Source organism: Carcharodon carcharias, chromosome 28 (genome assembly GCF_017639515.1).
Source record: "Carcharodon carcharias isolate sCarCar2 chromosome 28, sCarCar2.pri, whole genome shotgun sequence".
In the NCBI taxonomy this organism is placed as follows: domain Eukaryota; kingdom Metazoa; phylum Chordata; class Chondrichthyes; order Lamniformes; family Lamnidae; genus Carcharodon; species Carcharodon carcharias.
In genome coordinates this window covers 36,924,188-36,949,727 of record NC_054494.1, presented here as the reverse complement: position 1 = coordinate 36,949,727, position 25,540 = coordinate 36,924,188, and the positions used below count along the sequence as shown (strand labels likewise).

At 43.2% G+C, this 25,540-nt stretch overlaps 1 pseudogene; it reads right to left on the bottom strand.

Annotated features, from left to right (window-relative positions):
* LOC121270801 overlaps window positions 1-25,540 on the bottom strand; it is a 119,704-nt pseudogene that overhangs the window by 42,432 nt on the left and 51,732 nt on the right.

Here is a 25,540-nt window from a genome sequence, read left to right as displayed (position 1 = left end):
ATCTTTCCCTCGTTGGGCGGCCAGCCAGCGTGAAACATGCACCGGGAGCTTCAACGCTACCAGGGTTGAGGACAGGAAGAGCGTGAGCGCTGAGGTATGCACCTGCAGGGGGCAGCGCGCACTGACAGCTCCTTGAAGGCACGGGGCTGCCTTAGGGAGCTGATGGATTTTAAATACAAAAGTAAACTTTTTAGGTGTGAGATAAACATGTCCCCACACTCAACTCAGTCACATGAAGAGGGGCATGTGAAAAAGGATATTCAAAAATTGTTATTGTTTTTTGAATAAGCGCTGGAAACCTCATAGCACCCGTGGATGAGGTTTTGTTAAGAATGCAAAGGCCACCTTGTCCTATTCGCCAACTGGATGGTTAAGCGGGCAGCAAAAACGCAGTTTCATTAATTACTTAAGGGCTTTAATAGGCCTCTTAATTCTCAGCGGGCACAATGCCTCCTCTTGTGCACACCCACCGACCAATAGATTAGAAGGGTGCTCAATGACATCGGGACGCTCGCCCAGCATCATCGCGCGCTATTTCACTTCCATTCCAGTCAGGCACACACCCGCCCATGGGACGGAAACTTCTGCCCCTCCGTGTGTGGAGCACTTTGATGTGATGGGGCACTATACAAATTCAAGTGCATGGCTATTACTAATAGCACGCAGCCAAAATTCAATCTATTTGCCACTGCAGGATTCTTGCCTTTTTTTGGAGGGATTTTAGTGATTGAATTTTGCCCTGAACTTTGTTTCCACGGGCAGAATTTTTGAGACCCATGGGGCAGGCCCGCGCCCGACCCGATCAGGAATAAAAATGCACTAGATGACATTGGGTGAGCGTCTCGACATCATCGCGCACTCACGCAATATTTCGGTCGGCAGGCATGCACAAAAGTAGGAAGTGCGCCTGTCGACGAATAAGCTGGCAACTAGCCCATTGACAGCACAATTGTCTCCAATGTTTCGTGGCCCATCCAACCTTACAGCTGGCGGTCGGGTGAATCGGCCAGGCGGCCCTTACATTTTATGTTATGTTATGAAATAATACAAAAATAAATATCTGTTGGACAGCATTTTTATGAGGTATATTTTCCGGTGCTTGATTGTGATGCATTGACATTATCTTGCAGCTTTTGAAACCTTTATTTCATCATTTTGAATGTCTGCAGCTCCCTGAAGCAGCTCTCTGCCTTCAGGGAGCTTTCTCGCGGTGCTCGCCCACGCCTGTGGTGGTCAGGGGCCGATTGCAGTCGGCCGTCAGTTTCCCAGCCATTCCAGGGCCCACCAATCATGTGCGCCCGCCAAGGATAAAATTCAGGCCCATGGTTATCACCACTGTTCCACAATGCATGTCAATGGTCGAAACACAGAAATAGATAGGGCTATGGTAAAAATAGGCTAGTGTTCAGAGGGTCACAACATGTGAGTCAATAATTCTTCATGAATAGCACAAACCACTTCAATGTTTTAAAATACATGCATATAAAGGAAGGACTTGCAGTTATCTGGTAACATATCAGATTTTTCAATCTTCTCAAAGCCTTTCCCCATATAGTGAATTACCTTGAAGTACAGTGACGACTATTATGCTGGCAAACGTGGCCCCCATTCATTACACAACAAGATTTTGTAAACAGCAATGAAATCATATCATACTGTAGTTGGTGCTATTTGAGGAGGAATCTTATTCAGGAAACTTGAACAATTCTTTACTCTTCTTCAAATATTGCAACTGGATCTTTAACAGCTATCTTAACCACCAGAACAGACAGAGCAGCCTTCAGTCTAACATCACATCCAAAAGATTGCACCCTGACAATCCACTAAAGTATCAGCCTAGATTATGGGGGCAAGTTTTGAGGTGAGGATAAAAGTCACAACTTTCTAACTCAAAGGCTATAAACTGAGCAAAACTTATAAGAAACATTAAAAAAGGGACTATAAATTCAACAGTATCTCATGTTATCAAACACTGCAATATTGTCTGGCTTGCGATGTTCTACAGGTAAGAGGAAGCAATTCAATCATTCTGCCTGGGCTAGACTTAAAAGTGAAAGAGCACACCCCCCCCATCACAAATTGCTGCACACAATTCATCATCAGAGTGGAGAGATATTCCTGCCAGATTTAAGCTTGTCCGTGAACTCCACTCAGCTCACCTATCAAGTCAACAGGATTTAGAATTGAAGGACATTACTCGAAGCACAGAATGGAGTTAAACCCACACTGTACAGGAGGGGGAAAAAATCAAAGCAGGGGATTTGCAGCGCTTGTTCTGTTCTTTGTATGCGATTTTAAACATTGTTTTGAAATGTCTTCAATCTAGTGATAGTTACTAATTTATGATTTCCTTCCTAGCTGTGATATTAATTTAATCGCTTCTAGTGCTCAGATTAAAAAAGCTGAAGCACTTGCATTATTCTAACTGTGTCACAGACAGGCCATGACATATCTTCCATAACCTATAACCTCTAGTTAATGATATCATAAATTCTTCACAGAATACCAGCCGTAATGACACTATTTGTCTGGAATCTCTTGATACACAGTCCTGGATCTAGAGCTGAGCTATCCATTCTGAGGCTATGAGGAGCAGGGTCAGTGAAGGGCGCGGATGGCAGTCGGCCCCAGGCTACATCTTGGATAACAGTGATATCCACTGCATTTGTGTAGTGCCTTTCACAACCTCAGAAAATCACAAAGCGTTTTGCAGCCAATTAAGTACTTTATCTGAAGAGTTGTCATTGCTGTGATGTAGAGAAATACAGCAGACAATTTTCACACAGCAGGATCCCAAAAACAGCAACAGGATAAATTACTGGGTAATCTGCTTTTGATAATGCAGCTTTGGGACGTGGCCTGCTTTTTTTCAAATAGTGCCACGGGATCTTTCAAATTAGCTGGAGAGAACAGGCAGGGCCTTGGTTTAACATTTCATCCACGAGGTATCACTCCAGAAACATAGTAATTCCTCAGCCCAGACTATGTGCTCAAGTCTCAGGAGTTTCTGGGAGCCCATAACCTTCTGACTCAGAGGCGAGAGTGCTACCCACTGAGCCAAGATTGACACCAAGTGCCTCAAGTCTGTTACTTCCCAAGTAAGTATATATCCCCCTTTTAAACACTTCAGTTGACTTTCTATGTGTAGCCTTTTGCATCAATGTGTTTCACATGCTCAACCCTTTGTGTAAACAGGTTTTTCCTGGATTTAATTATGGCCGGTTTAGCTTCAATTTTAAAATTATGCCCCCTGTTCACATTAATAACTCTATCAATCCCATTCATTATTTTGAATACTTCAATTAAATCACCTATTAGTCTCCTTAACTCCATGAAACATGATCCAAATTTATCTCAGTCTCTGATCATCACTCTGTCCCTCCACTCCCACATATCATCCTGATGAATCTTCACTGGACTTTCACCATGTTCTGTACATCCTTCCTACACAGAGTGCCCAAAATTCAAAATAATAGGGGGAATTTTCTGTATTGCCATTCCCGGTGCTTGTCAAAAGCATGTATTGGAACATAGTGCACCCCAAATCTGTGGAGTTTTGTTTTAAGAGTGGGGTGGGGTGGGGGGGAAATCATTCTGACATTCCAACAGTTGCCCTGAGAGCATCAAGAGGAAAAAGCTTGCTGCAAATGTTACATGAAATTGCCAGCTCCCTGTATAATTGTAATAATACTATCCTACTTTTATCTTCATATCTCTTGTGAAAAAGCACAGCATCCCATTAGCCTTTTTAATCACTTTTCCTAACTGCGTGCCAGATTTTAATGATTATACCTGGATCTGCAAATCCCCCTTTTTCATCCATCACTCACTCAATGCTTCCTCATTTAGGTTATAATAAAAGCAAAATACTGCAGATGCTGGAAATCGGAAATAAAAACAGAAAATGCTGGAAAAGCTCAGCAGGTCTGGCAGCATCTGTGGAGAGAGAAACAGAGTTAATGTTAATGTTTCGAGTCCTTATGACTCTTCTTCAGAACTGATTTAGGTTACATTTCATTAGCCATAAACTCAGGACAACAAAGAGGGAAATTATTATTTTCTCTACACAAAGGGGATATTAAAACATGGAATGCTCGTCTACAAATGGCTTTTGAGGCAAAAGTTATAAAAACAGACTTCCATTTAAATAGCACCTTTCATAACTACCAGCTGTCTCAAAGCACTTTACTCCCAAAGTAGTCACTGTTTTAAGAAGCACAGCTGCCAAAATGCACTCAGCAAGCTCCCACAAACAACATTGTGATAATGACCAGATGATCTGCTTTAGTGATGCTAATTGAGGGATAAATATTGGCCAGGACACTGGGGATAATTCCCCTGCTCTTCTTCGAAATAGTGCCATGGGATCGTTTACATCCACTCAAGCAGGAAGCATATCCAACAGTGTAGCACTCCTTCAGTACTCTATAGGAGTGTCAGCCCTGAGGTTTGCGCTCAAGCTCTGGGGACTTGAACCCAGACCCTGAAACAGAGGTGAGAGTGCTACCCACTGAGCCACAGCTGACACACTCACACGTAAGATCATTTGAAAGAGAATTGGTTACTTATGCAAATAGAAAGAAGAAGAAAATGTTATTGGGAAAGATTAAGGAAACGTAACTGGAGGAGATAGCTCCTCATTGGGCTGTCTGTGATGGGCCAAATGGCCTCCTCTTCCTTCTGCACTACATTTCTTTGATTCTTTGAATTATAGTCCATTCATCTCAATTCAAGCCAATCCCACCACAGTTACCGCCTCTGCTGTTGTCATACTCTCGAATTCTTCTATCCACGTCAGCTCGGAGAATATCCTCATTTATCCAATAGCAGCAAAATACAATTTCCTTGCTTCCTGGAGCCCTTACCCTCTTTTGCTGCTGAATTCAAGTCACATGCCTGAGCCACAGACATCTATTTGAGCAGAGAATGTCAAAATGCACTCGCACAACACTGGCAAACATATTTCATACGTGTAAGTTTACTGAACATCTTCCATCATTCAGTGACCAAGGAAGTAAAACACTCACATGAACAAAAAGCTCTGCTTTTTTGTCTTAGCATTTTACTAATAACTGCTCAAAAGGATAGAATAAATACCCATATGCCATGTGAATATGATTACTGAGATCACATTTGCCTTAGGAATGTGTCTATTCCTCATTTTTTATTTATGAACCTGAAATGCCATTACCTCATCTCAAATTCCCAATTAGCCACATGTAGCAAATGTATTGTAAAACATTGGTCCAGGTGGCAGTAACTTGTTGTGTCATTTAGATCTCTAACTAGCCCATTCACTATATGAACACAGTGACTCCGTGTTTGGTTATTCAGTTGGGTAGCTGCAGATCAGCACATGGTCTAATCTCGAAAGCTGTGACATTAACCCATGCTACTACATGAAATGTGTTGGTTTTTTATCAGTATAAGGATTCAAACACCCAAAATTGCCACACACTGGCAGAGATTAAGGAAATCTGTCAGCATCTATCTTAAACCAGGACTATATGAGCAATGATCTAGTGATATATCTCAAAATATTTTGCCCATCACGCTGTTGATGCACCAGTGGATATGGATTTCAATGTGGAATTCTAGTTAATATCCATTCAGCAGATCTGTCTATTTAGGCTAAGTTGGATATACTAGCTGTGTAGGTCCACTGCAGCTTACAGTAAAGTTGTTTCTTCGTTTAAAGGCTCTAGGTGTTCCTTTGGTTGAATGTCTTTAGATTGGCAAGCACTTGCAAAATGGTTGTCCCTCTCGAGGCTTTCACAAAATACACCCTTGGAACATGGCTTTAGGCTGCACAGTTATAAGCACGTGGTTTTACTGAAATTCCTCACTGGGCTCAAGGTACAACCTCAGCTGTGCAGCAAGTGTTCCTGTTTTCTATTAGCTGTGCGCGTGTTTCTGACACCTTGTTTGCTTGAGGAGTACCTAACAGCTTGGCTAAAGTAACTTCAGGCTGCATCAAACTTGCCTGTACACCTACTTTGAATGGGAGATATGCCAGAGCAGAGGGACTCTAAGGTTCCGTTTCACAAGTCTTTAACAGCAACATCTCAAGTGAATGAATCCATAATAAAAGTCGAGATAAGCTGTGTGCACAACCCCAGAGCGCTCTTAAAGCAGCATCACCAGTATGGTTTCAGGTTTCCAGGAACAAAAGGGAACAATTTGTCTTTTGCCAAAATATTTTAGGGCCCGTAGCACATGTATTATTGCAGATAACTGGGACTGATCACAGTTAATACTCAAAATGCTACAGCTCCAGATGCAGCAAGAGAGGATTTTCTATAAATCTGATTTGCAGTGGAATCATGAAAAGAATGCCAGCTATGCCACTCAACCCCTTCATGCCATCATTCAAGGAAGGGTTCTATAAAGCATGGCTGCTTCCATATTGCCTCTGAATGATGTTTTAAAGCACAACAACAGAAATATTGGACACCCTAGAGGCATTAGCAAGCATCCAGATCTCTCTGCTTTTAACACATTTTCTCTGTGTGGAAAATCAGTAGAACGCAGGGTGCCTTCAATTTTTTCTGGTAGGGGAGAAGGGGAACAGCTGAAAGGCATTTGCAGCACACCTCATTTATTTTCCTCCAAATGGATATTCCTAACACAGTCACTTCATCATGTGCATAGTGAGTGAGAGAGAGAGCATTGAATCTGCAGTAGGACACAACCCGTGTTCACTTTGTTAAAAACATTTTAAAATACTGACTCTCATTCCCACAAGTATAAGCACAGACCTTCTGGGCCATTGAAACATCTTGATAGCACTTTACTCTCTACTTAATTGCTCCAGTATACAAACTTTTCCATTATATCACCCAACTTGTATCTTAAACATCCCAATATTTTAATCTCTATTACTCAACCTATAGTTTGTGCCAACCATTTTTGACTATTTCAGTATAAAATATTCTTCATTCCTCTTTTATTTTGAAGTAACAATCTGGCTGTACCCTATCCTGCATTAAGTTCTGCTCACCAATCACCCCTGTCCTTACTGATCTACATTGTCTGCTGGGTCCCCAGAGCCTCAAATTTAAACAGAAAAATGTGGACCATATGGCCAAAGTTGTCAAGCGTGCTCCGCCAATCAATACAATCATGGCTGATCTTGGGCTTCAATTGCACTTTCCTGCCCGCTCCCCATATTCCATAATTCCCTGAGAGATCAAAAATCTGTCCATCCCAGCCTTAAATGTATTCAATGATGGGGCATTTACAACCCTCTGGGGCAGAGAATTCCAAAGATTCAAAACCCTTTGGGTGAAGTAATTTCCCCTCTTCTCAGGGCTAAATGATCGGCCGCTTATGCCGAGACTGTGCTCCCATGTTTTAGATTCCCCAATCAGCGGAAACAATCTTTCAGCACCCTATCCAACCTTCAGAATCTGGTATGTTTCATTGATTTCACCTATCATTCTTCTAAACCCGAGAGAATATTGGCCAAATTTACTCAGCCTCTCATCATAGGACAACCCTTTCATCCCAAGGATCTATTTAGTGAACCTTTGCTATACCACCTCCAATGCAAGTATATCCTTCCTTAAACACAGAGACCAAAACCACACACAGTATTCCAGGTGTGGTCTCACCAAAGCCCCTTATAATCATAGCAAGACTTAAAATTTCATCCTTGCAATTAAATCATCTCATGGCCTTCTGCTTCCTTATCTCTGAAATCCCCGCCAACGCTACAGTTACCCCACCACAGCCTCAAACTCTCAGCTCCTATGACCCTGACCTCGATTGTATCCCTTTTCCCTTCATCCTAACATTGGCAATGGGCCTTTAGCTACCTAAGCTCCCTGCTCTGTGAATCCCTGTCTTCCTCTCTATCTCCATCTGTGTCTTTAATCACATTTCTTAACTAACTTTTACATACTCCTCCTAATTTCTCATTCCTTGGCTTGACTTCAATTTTATTGAGTAGGCCTCTGTAAGGTGCCTTCTCGCATTTTTGCATTAAAGGCACTATATAAATGCATGATGTTGCTCCCTTATCCATCCAATTTAATACTTTATAAACTACTGTAAGGTTTTTCCAGGCTTGAAAACTGCTTCCCAGTCTTTCCTCATTGCTCATTCTTTTCTACTTGGGATCAGTTTTCTTGCCCTTCTCTGAGCCAATCAGTTTGGAGTGGTTTTCGGCTGGAGGGTTTTCCCTCGGATTGGAAGGGCTTGCTACCCTCAGCCGCCTAATTGTTTTAATATTGCTGAAAAGAGAGACACATTGCTGAAGCTTTTCATCTTGCACTCATCAGGACAAAGGCAAGAACGACAAATTTCAAATTATTACAACAATTTATACAACAGGAGAAAAGAGGGTTGATTGGTTGGCAACTCCACTCTGATTGGCTGAGGTGTGGCCATGATAGAGCAACGGGGAACCACAGGCTCCCCAAGCTCCTGGGTAATTCAAAAAAGCTACAAGGCTTGAACATATTCCACTTGTTTGTAGAGAATGGGTTCCTGCGTATGAATGTATGTCACTTTGAGCAAGCAGAGATGAGCACATTAGGAGCTCAACTGGTTAGCTTAAATTAGTTGTTAGTGTAGCTATTGGCACACTCAGGATTGTTCACCAAGTGCTGCCTAATCATGGAATCACACCTAATAGTAGAGGTTTTGTTTTGGCTTTGCAAGCGCAGATTAGCTGTTTTCCTTGTGATTTGAAATTTGGCATTCTTGCATTTGTCTTGATGAGAACAAAACAAAAGGTTTCGACAACATGCCTCTCTTTTCAGCAATATTCAAGTTCTGTACTGCCAAGTGACTAATTGTTTTAATTTAAGTGGCCTTCTTGAGGGCACCTCCATGTTGAAGTGCCCTCATGTTCTCCAGCCCACCTCAGCAGTGACCACTTCCTCCGGCAGCGCCACTGAGGTTTTGCAGCTACCGGCCCTCTGTTTGAACCAGCAGAATGAAGAACACCCACCCCCTCTCTCCCCACCCCCACCCCCACCCACAATAAAATTCTGCCCATGGTTACTTGGAACAGGATTGAGGAAGCCAACCCAAGTTGGGCCAGGACATATAAAGCTAGAGATAATTTTCATCCTGTGGTCATGAATTAGGAACTCATGTGAAAGACCAATATCCAACTCTCTGACTATCCAGCGTATTTCATAAATACTTGATTTCCTTCATATTACTCATGAATTTATCCTATCAAAGTGATCTAAAGCAAGCTCTGCCTTCCCTAAATTAAAACTTTCAGATGAGGGAGAACTATTTTCCTGATGTGGAATAGTTATTGATGTGGGTGAGCTCCATTGTGCATATGCAATGCTTTGCTCATTATTCTTACCTGCAATCCTATAAATGCCATCAAAATTGAGTTGATGGTTCCTAGGACTCCTTCAGGATCAAAAGGCTCAGTGGTGTGATACAATTCCTGAAACCAGAGGTAAATACCGGAATGAATGGAAAATTCACATCACTCAGAAATTCCAAGAGAATCTCTCTGTCAACTCACTGCCCCTGGTTATGATGATCTTCCACCACCAAGTGATCTTGGACTTCTCTCAGTAGCATAAAATGATTTGGAAAGCCTGAGAGCATATTTTGTTGAAAAAAAAGGTACACAAAATCATACGGAAAATTCAAAAATTGTATTATTTTGTTATGTAGTGAATAATAGCAACAAGGGTAGGAGTACACCACCGACCTTCATAATCCAACTTCTCACAAGATTACCTTGCTACATTTTGGAAATCTGATAACCCTGACTCTTATTTGTTGATGAGAACTTATCCAGTCTCTGTTTTTGGATCCAGTAAGGTTAATTTTCACTCATGCCCTTTCTAGCAATCTATCCCACATGCTCCTGCTTTTACTGAAAATATTTGGCATCAATTTTCCTGTTTTCCAGCATTCATCTATCATCTGTAGCTTTGTCATTTTACTAACCATGCCCTGAGCAAACAGCTGATGAGAAGACAGAGATCCCATCACATCACGGTGCTTTATGCCATCGATTTTGAACTTGTGCATGAAGCATTGCTTCCGATATTTGTGTTTAAGGAATAAACATGCAAATTTTAACTTGTCGTAACAGGTACTTATTAGTGGGGGTGTTGTGTGGTTACAATGCAAACCTCGGGTTCTGCCACTTTTGATTCAGAAAGCCCATCTAAACATTGACTTGAAAGTAGAATATTGATGCTGCAAGATTTCAAATTTACTTCACCAATCTGCACATGATTTCTTAACAAGCCCTGATCTAAAAATGCAGATCCTGGGCATCAGTGGTTTTTTACCCAGGCTTGCTGTGCTTACATCAGACATGTTGATCATTGCGTTGCAATTACCCTGCCAGCGTGCTAATTCCCTTTCTTTGCATTTAACATATTTACATTTATATGTTCTTTGGTGAACTCCATGACAAACATCCCTTCCTCCTCATTTTTAATGTACATACACAAGATCAGTTTAACAATGTTCCAGTGCAGCTCAGTGCAAGCTCAAAGAGCAGCATTGCATCTTTCTGTTAGGCACTTTACTGCCTTCTGGACTTGACATGAGGTTCAACAATTTCAATTCATAACCATTGCTCCGTTTTTCTGGCAGCAGCTGCTGACAAAATGAATCTGTTGCTGCCATTTATACCTACTCTTTTGCTTCTTCACTTGTCCCATTATCACCCACTTTTGCCCAGCACCATCATCCCTCTTAGTCACTGAAATTGCCCTTGCTTTCCAGCCTAGCACAGATCTTTCCTTTTCGATTTTTCCTCCAACTAGTCCACCGCTGCGCACCACCCTCCAGCACCACCTTTTCCCTGCCTCCTACCTGCTTAAAGTCTGTAACGTTTTCCAGTTCTGATGAAAGTTCATCAACCTGGAATGTTAACTCTGTTTCTCTCTCCACACATGCCGCCTGACCTGCTGATTATTTCCAGGATTTTCTATTTTTATTTGAGTTGGATTGATCTCAGCTCAGAGCGCAGGAACATTACCTGGCAGGTGGGCTGGCTGTAGATGTGATTAACTCCCAGCAGCCATTTCTCAATGTAGCCTGCCGCCCTCCCATACAGTTTGGGAATTTCCCATCATTCCCTATTCCTCCAGCTCCAAGATTGCCTCTGAAAAGTCAAACATGGTGGCATAAGCCAGGGTTGAGTTCCAAATCCATTTTCCAATGTAAAATGATCAGGTGCCACCCAGTTCTAACATCTCCACCAATATCTTATACCTTCTGTTTGGGCTTATCACAAGGGCCAGCAGAAGCAACTGTTGTATTTAGTACAGGCTCTGAAATTAGACTATTGTATAGGCTAATATCCAAATTCTCACATCTACACAAACTCCCTGTTAACAGATTCCATTACAAAATCGTATGTCCACCTTTATAAGGAAACCACCCATTTAAACTTGTCACCTTCTAGTAACAATCGAATGGTGAAGGTGTAACAGTGCCAAAAGCAAAGGAGGATCAACTTTCAAGAATTGGATACACTTCCAGCACACCCCTGGGATTAAGAATTGTACCAATGGGGGAGATATACCCATGGATACTTGAGTTCCAGTTCTGGTCACAACACCCTAGGAAGGATATGAAGTTCATTGAGGGGGTGCAGAGGAGATTTATCAGAATGATTCCAGGGATGAGGGATTTTAGCTACAAGGTTAGGTTGGAGAAGTTGGGTTTATTCTCCCTGGAGCCAAGGGAGATTTGATAGAGGTGTACAAGATTAGAACAAGTTTAGATATGGTAGCCAAAGAAAATCTGTTCCTATTAGCTCTTGGCACAAGTACTAGGAAACACAGATTGGAGGTTTTGGGTAAGAGATACAGGAGAGATGTGAAGAAGAGCATTGTTACACAGTGAGTGGTAATAACATGGAAGTCGCTGCCTATGACAGTAGTGTGACTGGAGACGATCAATGATTTCAAATGGAAATTTGATGGGCACTTGAGGGAAATAGACTTGCAGGGCTATGGGAATAGAGTGGGGGAATGGGACTGACTGGATTACTGTACAGAGAGCTGACAAGGAGTGGATAGGCCTACTTCTGTGCCATAATGACTCTATGTCGAATGAAACCACAATGAATTGCTTAGGATGAAATAAAACTCCTTCAAGAGAGAAGTGTTGGGAGTTCAAAGCAAAACTTCAATATTGTTGAGGAATCATTTTGCTTTGAAAACACTTGGGTGCAAAAGCAATAAAAAAAATCTTAGTAAGCAAGCATCAAGTGTGTAAATTATTTTGATCTCATGACATTTCTACAGGGTGCATTGCTTGATTACCATCCAGCTGGCTAAACTCCTGGAAACATTTCACGGCATCGGGGGCAAATCATGGAAGTACAACTAAAAGGGCAAAGTGATTCAAAACAGATACATGTACAGCAAGCGGAATCAACACTTAACACTGGAGGATGAGGTGGAGGCAGGGGACTGCATGATGTAGTCAGGTTTTTCAGTGAGATGTTAAACCCAGGCTCTATCTGCCTGGCCAATTCTTATGTAAACTAGTTAGAAAGATGTTAGGGCTCGTATTCTGGAAGCATGAGGAAATCTGGGCCAAAGAGTCTTCTGCATCTTAACCTATCTTTTGATACTGCAGCTAAAACATTATCAAAACCTATCTTCAGATACCTCTCCTAACCTAAAATAAAAGCAAAAAACTGTGGATGCTGGAAATCTGAAATAAAAAACTGAAAATGCTGGAAAAACTCAGCAGGTCTGACGGCATCTGTGGGGAGAGAAACAGAGTTAACATTTCGAGGCCGTTTGACTCTTCTACAGAGCTAAAGAAAAGTAGCTCTGAAGAAGTCATACAGACTCAAAACGTTAACTCTGTTTCTCTCTCCACAGATGCTGTCAGACCTGCTGAGTTTTTTCAGCATTTTCTGTTTTTATTACATCTCCTAACGTCTTTCTCAATGTTCATTTCTAAATTCAAGTTACTATTACGGTTTATCTCAAACCACATTAAGCACTGACCTAGAAGTATTCAATGGAATAATGGATGCAACAACAACTTATATTTATATAATGTTCTTAACCTAATAAAATGTCCACAGGTGCTTTGTAGGATTGTTATCAAAGAAAATGTGACACTGAGCAACATAAGGAGATATTAGACCAGATGACCAAAAAGCTTGGCCAAAGAGGCAAATTTTAAGGAGCATCATAAGGAAAGTACCATGGAGAAGCGGAGAGGTGTAGAGAGGGTATTCTGGAGCTTAGGCTACTGAAGGTGCAGCCTCCAATGGTGGAGCGATTAAAATCGGGAATGCTCACATGACCAGAATTAGAGGAGTGCAGATATTGTGGAGGGTTCACTGAATCACAGAATTGTTACATTGCAGAAGGAGGCCAGTCAGCCCATCATGTCTGCACTGGCTGTCGGAATGAGCATTTTGATTCAGTCTCCTGCCTTGTCCCCATACCCCTGCACAATATTTCTATTTAAATAATTATCTAATGCTCTCTTGAATGCCTCGATTGAACCTGCCACCATCACACTTCCAGGCAGTGCATTCCAGACCCAAACCACTCGCTGTGTGAAAAAGTTTTTTCTCACATCACATTTGCTTCTTTTGCAAATCACTTTAAATCTGTGCCCTCGTGTTCTCGATCCTTTAATGAGCAGGAACAGCTTCTCCCTGTCTACTCTGTCCAGCTCCCTCATGATTTTGAACACCTCTGTCAAATCTTCTCTTATCCTTCTCCTCTCCAAGGAGAACTGTCCCAACTTCTCCAATCTATCTTCATAACTGAAGTTTCTCATCCCTGGAACCATTTTTGTAAACTTGTTTCTGCACTCTCTCCAACGCGCTCACATCCTTACTAAAGTGTGCCACCCAGGACTATACACAATACTCCAGCTGAGGTCTAACCAGTGTCCTAAACAAGTTCAGCATAACCTCCTTGCTCTTGTACTCTATGCCTTATTAATAAAGTCTAGGATACTGTATACTCTCTCCACCTGTCCTATTTATGCAGATATGCACATATACACCCAGGTCCCTCTGCTCCTGCGCACAATTGTGAGGTTGTGAGGTTGGAGGAGATGACAGAGATGAGGGGCAATGAGGCCATGGAGGGATTTGAAAACAAGGATGGGAATTTTACAATCAAGACATTGCTTGACTGGGAGCCAGTGGAGGTCGGTGGGCACAGTGGGGGTTAGGTGAACAGGACTGAGTGTGAGGTTTTTGGAAAGGGTCATTTATTGTGCATCTGCTCCATGCAACAACCAATGTTAGAAGCCCTGTGTGAAATTTTTATTGCATTACAGGGAGCATGATTCTCAATCCCTCTGGGGTTCCCTGTTATTGATGCGTACGTGGGCCTAAATCCCATTTGGTGATAGGAGACTGCAGCTTTTTGCAGTGATTGCATTTTTAGGTGGGGAAGACGGCAGTGTCTTTTGGAAGCTAAAACAGGGAGCTTGTGGAACTGTGCAAGATTTACAAAGAGGGCCTCCTCAGACAGAAAAGTCTGAAAACCAATTAGATAAGGGCAAAGAGGGGTACTGCATGTAATTAGACACAACTCGCATGTGCACAGGTAAATCACACTTAGATAGATATATGCACACATATTTCTAGAATCAGAGAATCTTAAAGCACAGGCCATTCAGCCAATCATGCCAGTGCCAGCTCTTTGAAAGAGCTATCCAATTTAATCCCACAGCCCAGCTTTTTCCCCATAACCCTACAAATTAGTCAGGGTTATAGGGATTATATAAATGCATATGTGTGATTACTAGCCTAGCTGCTGGTCAGTGAGTGTGAGGAGTGGGGGGCTGTGGGAGGGGAGAAGGGCAGAGGGAGGATGGAGGGATGGGAGTGGGGAGAGGGAGGGGAGGGGGCGGGGGCAGGGTTGGGGGAGGAAGAGAAAGGGGAGGTGACACCCAAAACAGAAAATCAAATTTGGCTGAAGGAGCAGACTGAAAGAGTTGAAGTGCAAAACCTTGCAGCAATAACATTGAATGTATTTTTTTTTTGTTTGGATAAATGTCTAACACTTGGGAATTAATTTTTCAATTCATGAGTACACTTACACCCTCTTTGCAAATGCATTCTGTAGCTACTGGGGTTTTTATATTGAAAGAGAGAAAAAAAAATCAGAGAGAAAATTCCAGATTAAAAGTGGCACACCTCTGGGCTGAGCAGCCCTGAAGATGGATGCTCTCTCATTCCGCCCACCCTATTGTCTGTGACAGAATATGATTATCTAATATCCCTTAGCAAGGTCTGTAATATAAGGCAATAAATCATAAAGAACAGCTCGATAAATAAAGAGTTCCCAAAGCAAGCTGAATGAGGCTTGCAAGACTGACCATCCAAACTTCCCAGCACATTGGAAGAAATCATGCAGCCAAGGCCCTGAGACAGCTGAAAACATTGGATTGTATAAATCATGCAAGGCAGCCTCTGTTTGACTAGTTGTCTCATTACTGCGACCAATTTCTATTATTCTGCAGATGCACAACTGTCTCTTGATGGCAATTTCAATTCAGGACTGTCCTCTCACAGAAACAAGTGCAAAACACCTGAGAGAAAGTTCTTTAATTGAATTTAAAATTCTCGTCCATGTTCTGGATCTCTCCATGGACTTGCCCCATCCTATCTCTAACTTCCACTAGTTTTACACCTCCTCTCACACCCTATCATCCCCATCCTTCTCCACCCGACCCATGGCCCACTGCCTTCTACATGCCCTAAAACCACCTCAGCCCTGTCACCTGGAGCTCCTCCCGGAAACCTCTATCTTAAAAATACTAAATCAGACAAATCTAAGTGTGATGCCAGAATGTTCTGTGTTCTGATCATCAGTTTACAACATAAGAAGCAAAGAAACAAACACACACATCAGGTGTGTGCCAGTGCTTGAATTAGCTCAGTAAATAACACAGGTGAGTGTAGGTTTAGACTAGCAGCATTTGCACCTCCAGATCAGAAAGATGTCAGTTCAGGCCAATCTCTTGAGTGCACAATCTACACTGACGCCTGCTGCTATGTACTCAGGGATAGCTGCAGGTTTGGTGCCTCTGTCTTCCAGTCATTAAAATCAAGGCATGTGGTATCATCCGGTTAGGCCTGCCTGTTGGATAAACATCATATCCAATGGGTATCTTAGGTGCTCAAATCGAAGCTAGTTGACCCATTTCAGGCTGTTCAGGTGGGTCTAGAAGATCCCAAGGCCTCTATGTGAAGAGCAGCAAGTTCTCCTGGCCAATTTTTATTCCTCAACCTCCAAAGTCTCATCAACTCCAAAACAATTTGCTATGTGTGGGTTCATTCTGTGCACAACAGACTATCTCACCTGCCTGCAAGAATGGTAGCCACACTTCAAGGTAATCAAAGCAACTGTGAAGCATTTTGATATGTTGAAAGGGGCTACATAAAGGCAAGTTCGTTCATTTGACTGTTTTGTTGGCCAAGTGTAATAAGTTGGGTAAATGTATTTGTTGAGTTTGGTAATTTAAGCAAAATCATAAGCATCTACTTATAGTTTCAAAGTTTTCACTCTGTGCACACTTACTGGTTTACAAATCTTTGTTTACTGTAGCACATTTTTTGTCCTGTTTTTCTGTCACTTCCCTCCAATTGGGACTGATTCTAATTCTGTCTAAGTGAATGGGTTTTGAGTGAGCTAACTTTGGGCCTGTTGGCTTGCGCAACAAACCCAGACAACTGCCATCGCCCACTAAACATTCAGGGTACCCAGGTCCGTCTAAACTTTGAGCGCCACAGCTGTTTTAAAGGCCTTGGGTAGTTGTTTTATTTTAAATTCTAGATTTTTAGAAAACTATTAAAAGCTCCCACACCCATTTTAACTCCCCAGTGTTGCCCTAGACAGTTTTCGCTGCCAAGGCACACACTCAGCTTCTTCCAGCTGACTTTCCAGCCTTTTTCCACTCCTCTCCATGTTTCAACACCACGCCAGGCCTCAGCTGCAACACACAGGCCTACTCCTTGCTGCCTTGGGACATTAGGCTCAGCCCCTGTGCTTCCCATCTCTGAGACCTCCGCCTTTGTGATGGTAAAGTTAACTAACGGAAAATCATGGCACCGTTCCTAGGAATTCTTGATAGGCATCATGGTGCAGGATCCTGGCCCTTACAGCAGGCATTTGGCACTTTTGTGCTTAACCATCATTATTCCATAGGGATCTTCTACATCTGAAAGCAAAGCTGGTAACTCCATCTCAGGCTGGACTTACCTGGGGCATCCTGGGACAGGTAGGAAAAAAGCTGAGGCACAGCCACAATGTTTCCAGTAAAATTAAAAATATCCACTCGGGCCAGTAGATAAGAATATCCCTAACGGGGGCCCAAACACCAGTCTGAGGGAAAAATCGCAACATACAAAGCTGTATGAGAAGTAGGAGTTCTGGAGGTAAAACAAACAAATACATGCAAGGTTAAAGGCATGGTGGATTATGGTGCCACAGAAGATGCTGTGTAGAGTGGAGCGTGTTATAGAGCAGTAACATTGAGGCCCTTCATTGGCATCATCAACTGTGGACTCTGAGAAATTGAGAATCTAGCCAATCTAGGTTTAATTTTGCACAGCCTGTCATGGAGGCAGTGAAGATGCCAGTTTCTGTAAGGCTCTAAGTGATCTCAAACCACCCGCCTCATTGTTACTGCTGGAATGCCAGGCTGCAAGAATAGTACCTATTATGATTTGTACCTTGGAGATATATACAGAGATGACTTTCACCAGGTTCTGTGTGTGAAAAGGGCTTTTTTTTACAAGTTTTAAAAAAAAAATGTCTGCAACTACCAGCTTACTTTCAGTTTCTCTCTCTCTGTAACCATCCCCAAGGCTTGACTGATAGTATACAGCACAGAGAACAATCAACAGACACAAAACCAAACGTCGAACAATTGAACACAACAATACCCCGCTGGCAGTGTTGCACGGTCTATCATCTCAAAGAATTTCTCACCATGTATTGCTTCAGTTCCTTTTTAGCACAACAAGTCTCCATTAAAGCAATGGCAAAGTATGTGAATCCAAGGCGTTGCAGGACCCCAGGGATTCTGACCCTTTCCCATGAAACTGTTAAGAAGTAAGAGAGATGTTATAACCTTCTAAACAAAAACAGAATTACCTGGAAAAACTCAGCAGGTCTGGCAGCATCGGCGGAGAAGAAAAGAGTTGACGTTTCGAGTCCTCATGACCCTTCCACAGAAGGGTCATGAGGACTCGAAACGTCAACTCTTTTCTTCTCCGCCAATGCTGCCAGACCTGCTGAGTTTTTCCACGTAATTCTGTTTTTGTTTTGGATTTCCAGCATCCGCAGTTTTTTGTTTTTATCTCTGTGTTATAACCTCCTGTTGATGGCACTGAAGTACATTTGTATGTAATTGGATGTAACGGAGGAGGGTCACAAGTCAGAGGCCTGACCTACTATGACATGAAGTGATGTGCCACAGGTTTGCCCTTCCACTGTACTTGTCCGTTGACTGAATTCCTACAAACACTCATGAATCTATAAGAAGGTGCCATAAAGTCCAGTTGAGATTCCAGCCTGCATCTTGGTCAGCAATGCAATGGAATGGCAGTAGGGCTGCAACAATTGGTCTCCAATTCCCAAGGTTCAGGAAGAAATAATTGGCCAGCGTTCCACTCCTAACAGTCACCAGGCAAGGCCAGAATTGCATTAATTCCGAGGCAAGATCACAGACCTGAAATGTTAATTCTTTCTCTCACCACAGATGATGCTGCCTGGCTTTCTAAGTATTTCAAGCATTTTCTGTCTTTATTTTAGTACCAAACTGGGGTTGGATATGATGCCCCTACCATTACAAGTTATCTAGCTTATTGGCATGTATTGTCAAGGCAAGTGCGTGAATAATTATCAAATGGGCAAAGTACTCAAGCTCACCCTACAACCATGAAAAAACGTATCACGTTTGGTAAGAGGGTGATAGGGCTGTTGGCTCTAGAATCCTGGTAAGGAATGCCCTAGGAGTTTCATAAGGGTAGACTAGAAGCACTAATCCTCTTCTCCTGTTCCAAATTGTGTCTGTTCCTGTGCCAGAACAGATGTCATCTTGGAACTGCACATAGTCTGGAATCTCACCAGAGGCAATTGATCCAAGGTAAAAGTTACCAGGGGTTTTAACTCCCAAGAGCACCACTCTCACATTCTTTGTGACCTGCAAGCCTCTCCATTGTTCGCAACCAAGCAGCTGCACAGAGAGGATTAAACGCTGTCCAGGGTTAAACCAGCCTCCTCCCTCTCACCTCAAGTTAAGAGAGGTTTGTGGGCTTTTTATTTAAATGCAGTGGGAGTAAAAACATGAACATTTTGGGGGAGGGAATGGGGAGGGAGGAAAACCAAGCCAACAAACTGCCAGAATGAACAATAGAGCCTCTGAGGTAAAAGTTGGCTTTGTAGCCTCCAGAAGACAAAACATTTAACACTAGTGGTAATGTAACATAGTAATTGATTTACGCAAGTAAATTCCATAGATGGTCACGACCAGGGTTGATTTTTAAAAATTGAAAGGTTGAAAAATCCATGATTGTGCCAACAACAGCAACCCACTAAAAGCCACACAGACCGAGGGTGTCGCCAACGCTGGATTTAATATTATGCTTTAATTTATTTAACTTACTTTCCTTTGTATGATTTATATTTTTATTATTTGTGCCCTTGTTAAAAAGGGGCACTTTTGTTAAACTTCTTGGTTGATGACACTGGGACAAATCAGTGTCTCCTGATGGTGGATGGAAAGCAAAACATTGAGGACGCTGGAAATTCAAAACAAAAAGTGCTGGAAATATTCAGCAGGTCAGGGAGCACCTGTGGAGAGAGAAACAGAGCTAACATTTCAGGTCACCAACCTTGCATCAGAGTCGTAAGAAGTTAGATTTAATAGTTGATAAGCAAGTACAGAGTACGGCATGGTGAGGGGGAGGGAAAACACAATGGAAGGTCAATGCTGAGGTGGAGCTCAGGAGAGATTTAGAGCAGAATTTTACAGTCCCCTGCCGGTGGCTTTGCAGATTGGCGGTGGTGGGGGAGACTGTCATTTCCTGGGTGGCCTTCCTGCCACCCTTCAGCCCACCCCCAACCTGTCCGGGGGTGGGGAAGTGGGTGGGGGCTGATGTCCAGGGTGACCTGCCTGCCCTTGACCAATTGAGACCCTTAAGTGGCCAATTATTGTCCACTCAAGGCCCACTTCCCACCCACTCTCCATTTTGAGGCTGATGGGAGGAGTTCAGAAGTGCGGGGTGGAGGGGGGTGATGTCTGGCAGGTCACTATGTTCAGGACTTGGGCGGTAAAGGGGGTGCCTCCCTCAAGGGCCCCCTTTCCACATTGAGGGAAGGATGAATCTGGAACTGTCTTTTCCTTAATCCAGGTTTAAGGGCCACAGAGCACAGGCACAGACTCCCTTGTTCCTCCCCTACATCCGGTGTAAACTGGTTTTTATACACTTGGAATAATTCCCAAATCTTTCCCCAGTTGGTGCCAGCCACTCCCAATTACAAACTAAAGCATTCACTCCATTGTAGCACAACTACAACATTAGCACCCCCTCCCAAGCTCTATCCCCCAGTGAGTTCTTCCTCCCCCTGGCCTCACCATAAAGACCCCCACCGCCCTCTCCCCAGCCCCACCAACCCCCAGCTCTCGCCTCCCCTCCCTGCCAAGAGACCCTTACGGCACTCATCTGGTCCTGGACTCAGGACTTGGAACCTGGGGACTGCTTATAGCTCCAGTCCTGGCCACAGCTGGGACTACAGAGCTGCCGGCCAGTCAGCGGTGACGTGGTGTATTCCCCGCTAAATCTTCGGGTGGCAGGGCAAGAAGGTCCACCACCCAAAAACTCCTTCTGTTAATGACAAAAGGGTTGATGGTGCAGGGCAATAGGGCACGTTTACGGGACAAGTAAAGGAGCAATTAGATGCAACACAGGTAGAAATGGTTCCAGCAGAACTACTGCTATCCAGGAAATTGAAAGCAGCCTTTATGACCAAAAGCTGATGAGCTCAATGCTAAGGCTGGATGGCTGAAAAACAGCTCACTGTTGACTTTGTGCATCAGAATTATGGAAAACAATGGGGATCCAAATGCTTATGATTCGCATTTGTTAAGTTAGTGGCTGCAGCTGGAGCAAGCTAATCTACGTTACCGCTTTAACAGCGGGACATTGGTCATTTACTGTAGATTTATTCTGTTTCCAATGATTTTTTTCTAACTGTGTTTCACACATGGTGATACGTAAAGGCCATGAATTGCATTTTGTGAACATCCATATACAAATCAACTTTTAGCTGCTTCATTTACAACTGTGTTTCCCAATATTGTAGAATGGTTAGTGCCTCCTTTGGGTTAGCGAGTGTGGTATTTTGACTGCACAATTTCCAGGCTACTGAGCAGAGTCGCTGATCCTACTGAGGTAGCTCAGGTCAAATTCTGAGATTCTGTTATTGGAGGGTTTTTTGAGGGTTTGGTTGGGGGGGACGGGGTGAGGGGGGAGGGATGGGGGGGGTGGGTGACGATAGGGGGATTGGGTGGTGGGAGGGCGGCAAAGAATCACATTCGACAGCAGTGCCGGTTTCCACATGAAACCCAGTGGCCTCGTCACCAAAATCACCAATTAAAACATGACAGCTGCTTTATCCACACTGAGCGACGCGTTTAATTGCCAGGAAACTCTGGCCGCTAATGTATCCTAAACAGTAGGGTTTTTTTTTGTGTTTGACCACTGTAGTCCACTATTCCTTCGCAATTAGCACTATCATTCAGAATTTTGGCACGAGTATAGATGGAAAGCTGCACTGGAAGAACAAGGGCCTTTCAAGCATTACCGATAATTTTAAAACAACACAAAGGAAAAATGCTTAAATAAAACAGCTCATGTGATTAAATGTGGTCAGCACTCTGTATGTGACAGAACAAGCACATCAGCAGCATATAAATCATTACTTCGATAGAGAATTAACCCTGAGCTTGGATGCACTCTCGGCAAGAGATTTATTAAAATCAGCTCATTACTTAATTAAAAAACATCTTTTCTGGGAGATGTGCGGTATATTGCACCCTCCATAACATTTACAGATGCAATTTCTGTCAGACGAACTAAAGGGAGGAAAGAGCGTAGCTTTGAAAAAGTGCAGCAGCCATTCAATGCTGGTTGATTCAACCTGGCCACACTCTGTCTGCTTCTAACAAACATTGCGTGGTTCTTAAGCATATCGCCGAGTGTAGAATGTTTGGCCAGGTTGTTGGAGGTGCTAATATAATGGTGCTTTTTTTAGTCATTGGTAGTACAGAACTTGAGTATTACTGAAAAAAAGATTTTTTTTGTCAACGCTTTTCATCTTACACTTATCAGGACAATTCGCAAGAAAATATCGATATCAGGAGAAACAATATCTTTATACTGTATGAAAAGAGAGTGCTGATTGATTAGCAAGTGGACTCTGATTGGTAGAGGCATTGCCATACAGAATACAACTGTTAATGGTGACTGACAGTTAACTGCCAAGCATTGTTTGAAATTTAAACCAGGCAACTTGAATCTGATTGGACAAGACATTGCCCTGGGGAATAAACCTGCGAATGGCTGTCACTTATTTTGTTTAGCTGAAACAGACACAATGTGTGTACATGTTCTTTCTGTCTGCAAAGAACAGGGCCCTGTGTATTAATGGTGCTTTTAGGTAGCCAGGCTGTATCACCCCCCCCATCACCTCCCTGCTCCCTTTAATACTCCACTGATTTCTTCACAGAGCACCAGACATGTGAAGCAGACAAATCCAGCACAACTCTAAAGATCTATAAGAAGCTGCATCCCCATTGCTGCCAGGAACCAACAATGGGAGAGATAAGCATCACACTGTGCTTCACATTGTACGATGTAAATGCACCTTAAAAGTGCACGGTGCGGGGGTAATTACATGACCTCACAAACCAATCAGAGAGCCGCACTCACAGGAAATGCAGATGGGAGATAGGGTTACAGCCTAACTATAATTTCCCATCGCTGACATCATCCCAGTGAATCCACACACTTCCCGATTCCACATTAAAATAATGGATCCCTCCAGCCACTAATCTGTCCCCACCCCCAATCTCCGTGCCACCTCTCCCACCCCTAAAGATCCCTGACATCCCCTCGCGATCCTCCACCCACCTCCCAATCTCCATGCCCCATTCTTCCTGGACAGGCCATGGGTCTGGTGCCTGTATCCCTTCCTGTTCTTTGTGACCAACATATTGCCCCTTGGAGCGAGTGGTGTTACCAGCATGCCAGTCTCGTCGTGATGAGACATGAGGACCGATTTTGCCTGGGGCTCTTGCACAGCAGTTTCACCTGAACAGCACATGGCTGCCACTAATTTCTCGCCTGAATGCGAGAGTGGACCAGTTTCTAGGCCAAAAGGGTTTGCGATATCAAAGGAAGAGACAATGGCCTTTAAAAGGAGTTTGCTTTACTGCAAGAATGTACTGTTGCCCTTGGGACTGCCATTAAATCATATGACTGTCTGGTATCAAATATTTGGAATGATTTGATCATAATTCACAAGAATTCTCTGAATCAGATTATTGCTAGTAATATTTTTTTAAACTGGATTACCGAGCTATCTTTTCCGCTGAGTGAGGTACAATAATGGCATGTTAATGTGGAGTGCTGCAGACCAAAGTAGCCACTTTGGAATGTCTGTCATTGATAACATAATGTTTGTCTGGAAAAACCTAGCCAGCAATGTCTTTAGTTTTTCTGTAATGTTGAGCGACAGCTAGTCTGGAACAAAGCTTCTGGATATTAAGAAGTGATAACCCCTGCCTGTGTGCATCCGTGCCTGATTCCTGGTGGCAAAGTTCAGAACCAGAATCATATCATTTTTGCCTTCCACCAGTTGGGCCATAAAATGGCAGAGGCAATTGTCTGCCCATAATCGAGCAGGTTCTTTAAGAGTCCGGTAACCAACTCCACCAGTTTCCCCACCCTCACACCCCCAAACAGCGAAGTTAAAAATTACTCCAGTGTTCTAACTTATTTTCCCCTCTTACAAGTTAGTCGCTAACACCCATTGTCCATCCTTTGTCCAAACGCACGAGAGGTAACAGGCTGTAGGCCTCTGCAACTCTTGGGATAGTGTGGTTCAGTGTAGCAGTGACCTCAAGGAGAACAATGGCAGCAGCTACTCTTCAGCACTAAGTTCAGCGTCAATTTCTTTCATTAGAGACTCATCACGGGCTATGTGTCCAGGTGCAGCACTGTTGGAGCTGCCCTACTTCAGAACCTACAAGGCACAAGTGAGGAGTGTGGAATACTCTCCGCTTGCCTGGATGAGCACTAACAACAAGCAAGAAGTTTGACACCATGCAGGACAAAACAGCCCATTTGATTGACACCCTATCAACCATCTTAAATATTCACTCCCTCCACCATTGGCACACAGTGGCAGCAGCGTGTACCAAATACAAGATGTACAGCAGCAATTCATCAAGCCTCCTTTGACAGCACCTTTCAAATCCACAACCTCTGCCACCTAGAAGGACAAGGGCAGCAAATGCATGGGAACACCACCACCTGGAAGTTCCCCTTCAAGCCACACCTCATCCTGACTTAAAACGCTATCACCGTTCCTTCACTGTCACTGGGTCAAAATTCTGGGACTCCATTCCTAACAACACAGTGCATGTACCTACACCACATGGACTGCAATGGTTCAAAAAGGTGGCTCACCACCACCTTCTCAAGAGCAATTAGTGATGGGAAACAGATGCTGGGCATTTGTTTTGGTGTTGTTTGTAGGCCATTTCTGGAAAAATGGTCACTGCATTTCCCAACATAACAACAGACAATACACTCAAAAAGTAATTGTTGCTAATGAGCGTATTGTTGCTAATGAGATGTTCCAATATAATAAGGAACTACCATAAATGCAAATATTATATTATAATAATTGCAAAAAGAAATTGAGAGAGGGAGTTACTGTGTGCGTTTATTGCCTATACATAAAGAAGAAAGGAATTAAACTGCAATGGTCTAAAGCAATTAATCCTCAGAGATCAGGATAGTGATACATGTAATAATAAAACTCATTACTTGCCCGAATACATCAACACTCTACTGCTCAGCACCAAATCAGAGTAGTCTACTTGATTGGTGCCTGTTACTGGACCCAATATTCACCCTGTCCACCAACAGTGCACTACTGCTGCAGCAGATATTGTAGCAATTCACCAAGGTTGCTTTAGCTGCACATCCATACCCTGCAAACTCCACCACCAAGGACAAGAGCGGCAATTTATGGGAACCATCACCTCCAACCTCCCATTCAAGTCACACATCATCCTGATTTGGACACAGATTACCATTCCATTATTGCTCTGGGGTCTTGGAATATCTTGGAGTTCCCAACCTAGTACCATTGGGAGAGGACTATCAGAAAAGGGGCTACAGCAGTTCAAAGAGAATGCCCACAGTCACTGCCTCAGAAAACCTAGTCCTTGGCAATAAATGGGACCTTGCCCTCGGTATCCACAAATCTCAGGAATACAGATAACATGCTTATTTTAG